This window comes from Coregonus clupeaformis, unplaced genomic scaffold, assembly GCF_020615455.1.
Source record: "Coregonus clupeaformis isolate EN_2021a unplaced genomic scaffold, ASM2061545v1 scaf0002, whole genome shotgun sequence".
NCBI classification, from domain to species: domain Eukaryota; kingdom Metazoa; phylum Chordata; class Actinopteri; order Salmoniformes; family Salmonidae; genus Coregonus; species Coregonus clupeaformis.
Genome location: NW_025533457.1, coordinates 354,102 through 362,713, shown reverse-complemented (window position 1 = coordinate 362,713; position 8,612 = coordinate 354,102). Strand labels below are relative to the sequence as shown.

Sequence of the window (8,612 nt, the reverse complement as noted above, 5' to 3'; positions counted from 1 at the left end):
TCATCTCTCTCTCCAGAACAGTTAAAAGGTAAACTTTGCTGTTAGATGTAGTTAAAGCCACTTGTCTTCAGCCCCAATCAGGAATGGGGTTTGCATCCCAAACGGTACCCTATTCCCTATATAGTGCACTACATCTGACCAGGGCCCATAGGCTCTGGTCAAAAGTAGTGCACTATAAAAATAAGGTGCCGTTTGGGATGCAAGTCATGGTGTTGTCTACAACAAACTAACGAAAATGTTCAACATGTTAAGACTAATCTCACTGAAAGTAGTGTCACGGTCCAAAGCTTGATGACAAACTTAACAGTTCAAGACAAGGAAACAACAAAATAATAAATTTTATTACCAATGACATCATGCATGCTACAGTATTTATTCAGCCGCACAGTCCTTCCCTTTCACGTCCCCAGTATAAATAGAATACTGGGAAGGCTTTCCACTAGATGTTGGAAACATTGCCGCGGGGACTTGCTTCCATTCAGCCACAAGAGGTCGGTCACTGATGTTGGGCGATTAGGCCTGGCTCACATTCGGAGTTCTAATTCATCCCAAATGTGTTTGATGGAGTTGAGGTCAGGGCTCTGTGCAGGCCAGTCAAGTTCTTCCACACCAATCTCGACAAACCATTTCTGTATGGACCTCGCTTTGTGCACGGGGGCATTGTCATGCTGAAACAGCAAAGGGCCTTCCCCAAACTGTTGCCACAAAGTTGGAAGCACAGAATCTTCTAGAATGCCATTGTATGCTGTAGTGTTAAGATTTCCCATCACTGGAACTAAGGGGCCTAACCCGAACCATGAAAAACAGCCCCAAACCATTGTTCCTCCTCAAACTTGACAGTTTGCACTATGCAGTCGGGGACTTCTCGTTCTCCTGGCATCCGCCAAACCCAGAGCTTTACACCACTCCATCTGACGCTTGGCATTGCTCATGGTGATCTGCTCGGCCATGGAAACCCATTTCATGATGCTCCCGACGAACAGTTCTTGTGCTGATGTTGCTTCCAGAGGCAGTTTGGAACTCGGTAGTGAGTGTCGCAACCGAGGACGGACGATTTTTTACGCGCATCAGCACTCGGCGGTCCCGTTCTGTGAGCTTGTGTTGCCGACCACTTCGTGTTGACCGGGGCAGCTCTAGCAGGACAGAAATGTGAAGAACTGACGTGTTGGAAAGGTGGCATCCTATGACGGTGCCACGTTGAAAGTCACTGAGCTCTTCAGTAAGGGCCGTTCTACTGCCAGTGTTTGTCTATGGAGATTGCATGGCTGTGTGCTCGATGTATATACACCTGTCAGCAACGGGTGTGGCTGAAATAGCCGAATCCACTAATTTGAAGGGGGTGTCCACATACTGCTGTATGTATATGTATAATATATTGTAACTATATACATAGCTACCACTCTACAACAGTATGGGTCCACACACGTATGGAACTATAGCTAATTCATTTGAACTAGACACCATAAATGTGATTTATACAGATTCACACAGCTCCTTCCCTTGAAGTGTGTGCGTGCGTGCGTGCGTGCGTGCGTGCGTGCGTGTCTTGCTGAGGCTGTATCACTGTTTCCCCTAATGATACATTTCAGATTTACATTTGACATTTGAATGATAAGGTCACTACACACACAGACACCGTGGGGAGCAGTGTATTGATTTGAGCCGGTGTGAACTTAGCGCAGCGAGCTGCAAAACACCAGAGATTGGTTCAACCTTATCCAGAGATGCCCAGATCCAAGAACCCAGTTCTCCTCTGTGTGTGTGTGTGGGTCCATCTTCTCTGTGTTTGTGTGGGTCCATCTTCTCTCTCTCTCTCTCTCTCTCTGTGTGTGTGTGCGTATCCAACTTTCCTCTCAGTGAGGGGAGCGCTGTCGCTCGCTCAATATCACTGTTGTACTTTCAGAGCTGACCTGATCCCCCTCTGACATCTGGTCCACAGCTGCATGGGACTTACTTAAGGGTCAGGGCAGGGGTAGTAATGGATCTCAGAGCAGACACTTGTGAAGAGGTAAGGCCGCCAGAGTAATGGATCTTGGAGTAGTAGAAAGCAGCACATTTGGCCTCGCAAAAAAAGAGTGAGAGAGAGACACTGACAGAGTGAGAGAGAGACACTGACAGAGTGAGAGGAAGACACTGACAGAGTGAGAGGAAGACACTGACAGAGTGAGAGAGAGACACTGACAGAGTGAGAGAGAGACACTGACAGAGTGAGAGGGAGATTTGTGTTAGTGCGGTAGAGAGCACAACACACTAACAAGATTATTATTATTATTAGATCATTACTTAATGTCATGTCTAGCTTTAGGTCAAGTGACTAGGATTTCCTTTCCCCACCGTGGATCAGAGAAAGATCTAATGACCTTAACCTTTTAACCTTGTTAACCATTACACTAAACTATTTGGAGAAGGGGACAAATTCTCCCTTTGGTTCTTTATCCGTCTCCATATTCCTCTGACTAGAGCGTACCGAAGGAGATGTTCTTTATCCATCTCCATATTCCTCTGACTAGAGCGTACCGAAGGAGATGTTCTTCATCCGTCTCCATATTCCTCTGACTAGAGCGTACCGAAGGAGATGTTCTTCATCCGTCTCCATATTCCTCTGACTAGAGCGTACCGAAGGAGATGTTCTTCATCCGTCTCCATATTCCTCTGACTAGAGCGTACCGAAGGAGATGTTCTTTATCCATCTCCATATTCCTCTGACTAGAGCGTACCGAAGGAGATGTTCTTTATCCATCTCCATATTCCTCTGACTAGAGCGTACCGAAGGAGATGTTCTTCATCCGTCTCCATATTCCTCTGACTAGAGCGTACCGAAGGAGCTGTTCTTTTCTAATGTCAATGTCAGGCTCTATACTGTACTGTGTTGAGTCTGTACATGTGTAGGCTAGGTGTGTGTGTCAAGTGTCCCAGTAGGATTACTGACCTAGGATCAGGTCCCACCTGTCCATGTAATCTTATGAATTATGATCTAAATGGCTAGACTGATCCTAGATCAGTACTCTTACTCTGAGACGCTTGATACAGACACACACAGTCAGACAGGCCAGAGACTCAGCAGCAGATATGATAGACTACAAGCCCTCAGTGCTCTGAGAGCAGGGGGCCTACGACGTGAGAGAACCAACCAGAGAGCAGGGGCCTACGACGTGAGAGAACCAACCAGAGAGCAGGGGGCCTACGACATGATATAACCAACCAGAGAGCAGGGGGCCTACGACATGATATAACCAACCAGAGAGCAGGGGGCCTACGACGTGAGAGAACCAACCAGAGAGCAGGGGCCTACGACGTGAGAGAACCAACCAGAGAGCAGGGGGCCTACGACATGATATAACCAACCAGAGAGCAGGGGGCCTACGACATGATATAACCAACCAGAGAGCAGGGGGCCTACGACGTGAGAGAACCAACCAGAGAGCAGGGGGCCTACGACGTGAGAGAACCAACCAGAGAGCAGGGGGCCTACAACGTGATATAACCAACCAGAGAGCAGGGGGCCTACGACGTGAGAGAACCAACCAGAGAGCAGGGGGCCTACGACGTGAGATAACCAACCAGAGAGCAGGGGGCCTACGACGTGAGAGAACCAACCAGAGAGCAGGGGGCCTACAACGTGATATAACCAACCAGAGAGCAGGGGGCCTACGACATGATATAACCAACCAGAGAGCAGGGGGCCTACGACATGATATAACCAACCAGAGAGCAGGGGGCCTACGACGTGAGAGAACCAACCAGAGAGCAGGGGGCCTACGACATGATATAACCAACCAGAGAGCAGGGGGCCTACGACATGATATAACCAACCAGAGAGCAGGGGGCCTACGACGTGAGAGAACCAACCAGAGAGCAGGGGGCCTACGACATGATATAACCAACCAGAGAGCAGGGGGCCTACGACGTGAGATAACCAACCAGAGAGCAGGGGCCTACGACATGATATAACCAACCAGAGAGCAGGGGGCCTACGACATGATATAACCAACCAGAGAGCAGGGGGCCTACGACGTGAGATAACCAACCAGAGAGCAGGGGGCCTACGACATGATATAACCAACCAGAGAGTAGGGGGCCTACGACGTGAGATAACCAACCAGAGAGCAGGGGCCTACGACATGATATAACCAACCAGAGAGCAGGGGGCCTACGACATGATATAACCAACCAGAGAGCAGGGGGCCTACGACGTGAGATAACCAACCAGAGAGCAGGGGCCTACGACATGATATAACCAACCAGAGAGCAGGGGGCCTACGACATGATATAACCAACCAGAGAGCAGGGGGCCTACGACATGATATAACCAACCAGAGAGCAGGGGGCCTACGACGTGAGATAACCAACCAGAGAGCAGGGGGCCTACGACGTGAGAGAACCAACCAGAGAGCAGGGGCCTACGACGTGAGATAACCAACCAGAGAACGGGTTTGGTAACTCTTCAGGTTCCTCAGGTCTCCACCAAACTCGGTAAATCCAATTCGGTAAATCCAACTCTGTAAATCCACTTTTAGTTTTAAAGCACTTCTGCTGGAATCAGCTATAAAATACATTACAATGAGATGTTCTGGTGCCGATTTTGGGAAATGTTAAATATTGATTGGAGACCTTTCTTATTGAGGAATGTAATAGAGCACAACACAGATATTCAATAAAAACTATTTTACTGGTTTCGTATTGTATTAGATTTTAGATTTTGCCTAATAAATTGTATATGCAGGGCTTGTGAAAGAGACCCTGGTCTCAATGGTAAATCCCTGCTTCAATAAAGGTACAAAATAAAATCAAAACACGCACAGGGGTGAACCATCACCAAGAGTTATTGTACATGACAGGGGTGAACCATCACCAAGAGATATTGTACATGACAGGGGTGAACCATCACCAAGAGATATTGTACATGACAGGGGTGAACCATCACCAAGAGATATTGTACATGACAGGGGTGAACCATCACCAAGAGATATTGTACATGACAGGGGTGAACCATCACCAAGAGATATTGTACATGACAGGGGTGAACCATCACCAAGAGATATTGTACATGACAGGGGTGAACCATCACCAAGAGATATTGTACATGACAGGGGTGAACCATCACCAAGAGATATTGTACATGACAGGGGTGAACCATCACCAAGAGATATTGTACATGACAGGGGTGAACCATCACCAAGAGATATTGTACATGACAGGGGTGAACCATCACCAAGAGATATTGTACATGACAGGGGTGAACCATCACCAAGAGTTATTGTACATGACAGGGGTGAACCATCACCAAGGGATATTGTACATGACATCAGGAGGAAGTTGTCTTTGGCCATCTGAAATACAACCAGTCAGCTATAATGGAGGTCATCTGGTTGATGTTCTGGGGAACAGACTCCTGATCAGTTGGACTGTAGTATTCATTTGACATGGAAAGGCTGTAGGCACAGGTATATGATATGGTATATTGCAACTGTTCAAGGGTTTAGGCAGCCAATGATTTATAAGGAGATAAACATGTATTGATGGATAACAAAGACTATAAATTGTCTGTTTCATTTAATTGATATATGCTTATTCTACTTTTTTATATGTAAAAATGATATAATTGTATGTAATGGGAAGTTTGGTGACCTTGGTGATTACATCTAGTGTCTGGACTTTCTCCCAGACTGTTCTAGTATCCTATTACAACTTCCTGAAAACTCACTGATCGTGTTTCACTCAGTCTTTCACAGGTTGACTTTGAACAGAAGCTTGACATAACTCAGTCTCTGTTTTCAGGTACAGTTTCCCTTTAGCTCAAAGGTTTTCAAAGTGTGAAGAAACCCCCCCCAAAAACAGAGAAAATATATAAAACAAGCATCGTCTTTGTCCCGTCTGGTCCTGTCTGTTTCGTCTCGTCTGTCCCGTCTGTTCCGTCCCGTCTGTCCCGTCTGGTCCCGTCTGGTCCCGTCTTCCCGTCTTCCCTCTCCCCTTCTCAGTAGGTGTGACCCATTCCTATTTCCCCCCCACCTCCCTCCAGCCCATGGGCTCATGTCGTAGACATATCTATGTGTAAAACCAAACATCATGGGTAACTCACCTTACGTTTGTATAATAGTTTGTGGGACCAAGGCTCACATGAATAGAACCGGCCTGCATACATCGATATTCTACACAGATATTCAAAATTCAATTGGTAAATCAAACATGATTACATCACATTAACAGCCCAATGGGTATTCTTTCTCTCCAAGACTAAGAGAACAACATTGTGACCCGGCAACTTAATTCAACTTCCCCTAATCAGAGCCACGTGGAGTGGAGTGGCTGCTGTGGGCCTTGTGTCTAATTCTGTCTGCTGTGTTCTCGGTCTCGCAGGACAATGTCTGAAGAAGAAAAAAAGAGCGAGGGGGAGATAAGAGAGAGATAAGAGTCTACTGGAGTTACTGTTGTGCCCTGATGAGGTGGTCCTTGGGAAATGGAGGCCAGCAACAACCACAGCATGTTTCCTGGATGAAGAGGCCCATTATAAATGTCCTAAACTAGAGAGTCATACTCCATCAATACCCATGGAGAGGTTATAGGAAAGGGTCCGCCGCAGCACAGCGCCCTTGGAGCATTTTAGAGGTTAAATGTCTTGCTCAAGGGCAGCTGTAAATGTTTTATAAATTGTTGTGGGATCAAATTAAGTACAGCTTATGTGTTGTGATATGATTACATTTACACACACACACACACACACACACAAACTTATCAGTAGCACATCACATCAAGGTATATTTCAAGATTTATAAAGTGGTTTATCAAATAATTATAGTTCTCCAATAATTATATAAACAGTTTATAAACTGTTAACCCAGTTATACAATTCTTTATACAGATCTGACCGTCCTCGGGATCTGATTGGATAGTGTAACCATTTCAATCTCATTATTCTGTAAACTTCTCCCTGATTGGACAAAGAGCTCATAAATCAATGGTGCTGACCACGCCCTGTGTGGTCGTGGTTCTGCCAGAGACGGAAGAGCAAGCGAGACACCCCAGTCGCTGTTGTTATCTTTTTTGGTTCAATGAAAGTCAATATGAACTAAGTAGACCAGACCCAGCTGAAGTTGCATTGGTGTCTATGGGAGACACACCCAGTTAAGAAGACCGGAACTGACATTTATTTTCACTGGTAAACGGCCTGAGTGAACTGTCTTCATTTATCCACCATCTTTGGTTCTGCTTTGAAGACATTGCATAGAAATATTGCCACAAGCGATGCTCGGAGTGACGAGCGCGCACAACAGTACCGTCGCAACTTTGCATTCTTTTATGATTCTATGTAACGGAATATTTAGGCTAAGCGCTCATCTGTGGATACATTGTAAAAAGGACTTTTATTATTATTTGCTTGCAGAAAAAAATGTCCTTGGATTGTTTTCAGTCGTTTGAGAAGTCTACACTTTGGATAACTACGTCTTGCAACTCAGACGTAAGTTACTCCCCCGTTTTTACATTTTAAATCATTTAAAACGAAAAAGTGGGATTGTGAAATTATTAATTAACATGCTGTTTAGATAGGTTATATTCTTCTATTATTTCAATTTGAATGTGTGTTTTGTGGACAAAGACAGAGTTTAGGGTACCTATTCTAGGTGAGTAGCTACTGTAGGTCGAATAGATCAAAACCTATAAAAAGCAATGAATGGAAGATAGGATATTTGTGTTCAACTTGGTAGAGCCTGGTTGACCAACTAGCCCCTAATTCAAAGTTAGAAAATCATTAACGTTTCAAGCTATAAGTCATTTGCTCGCATTGTTTGCAAGAAAGAGCTGGACCAAAATAGTTTTTCAAGAGAATGGATTTGCAATGGGTTATCGCCATCTCGACCGCTACATTTGCTTGGCAAAGGTAAAATTGGGCGACATTATCGACGTCATCATGCATGTCTCCTTTGACAAAGCCCCTATAATGTAGCGCATTGATTTACATAGCCTGCTGTTACTTCGTCTCCTTGTACTGATGAAAATATTAACGGCCTTATCATCATCCTATTTAATCAGATCTTCTTTTTATGATGAGAACTTTTCACTAGTTAGGTGATACTATTTCTGAGAGAGAGAGAGAGAGAGAGAGAGAGAGAGACGTTGTTACAACACTGTATATATACACAATATGACTTTTCAAATGTCTTTATTTTTTTTGGAACTTCTGAGTGTAATGTTTACTGTTAATATTTATTTTTTATTTCATTATCTACTTCACTTGCTTTGGCAATGAGAGAGAGAGAGAGAGAGAGAGAGAGAGAGAGAGAGAGAGAGAGAGAGAGAGAGAGAGAGAGAGAGAGAGAGAGAGAGAGAGAGAGAGAGAGAGAGAGAGAGAGAGAGAGAGAGAGAGAGAGAGAGAGAGAGAGAGAGAGAGAGAGAGAGAGAGAGAGAGAGAGAGCTGCTAAAATGGATTTGGATTCATTTGGTGACACAGTGACATTTAAGTGTCCCTTTGAAAACTACAGTTGAAGTCAGAAGTTTACATACACCTTAGCCAAATACATTTAAACTCAGTTTTTCACAATTCCTGACATTTAATCCTATTAAAAATACCCTGTTTTAGGTCAGTTAGAATCACCACTTTATTTTAAGAATGTGAA

General features: G+C 44.8%; 1 protein-coding gene across 1 annotated transcript in view; it reads left to right on the top strand.

The window, feature by feature from the left end:
- Window positions 1–7,020: 7,020 nt before the first annotated feature.
- LOC121587209 (PDZ domain-containing protein 2) overlaps window positions 7,021–8,612 on the top strand; it is a 246,977-nt gene continuing 245,385 nt past the window's right edge. The window contains exon 1 of the mRNA XM_045212254.1: window positions 7,021–7,456. The gene's annotated coding sequence lies outside the window, so the exon portion shown is untranslated. The remainder of the gene's footprint in view (window positions 7,457–8,612) is intronic.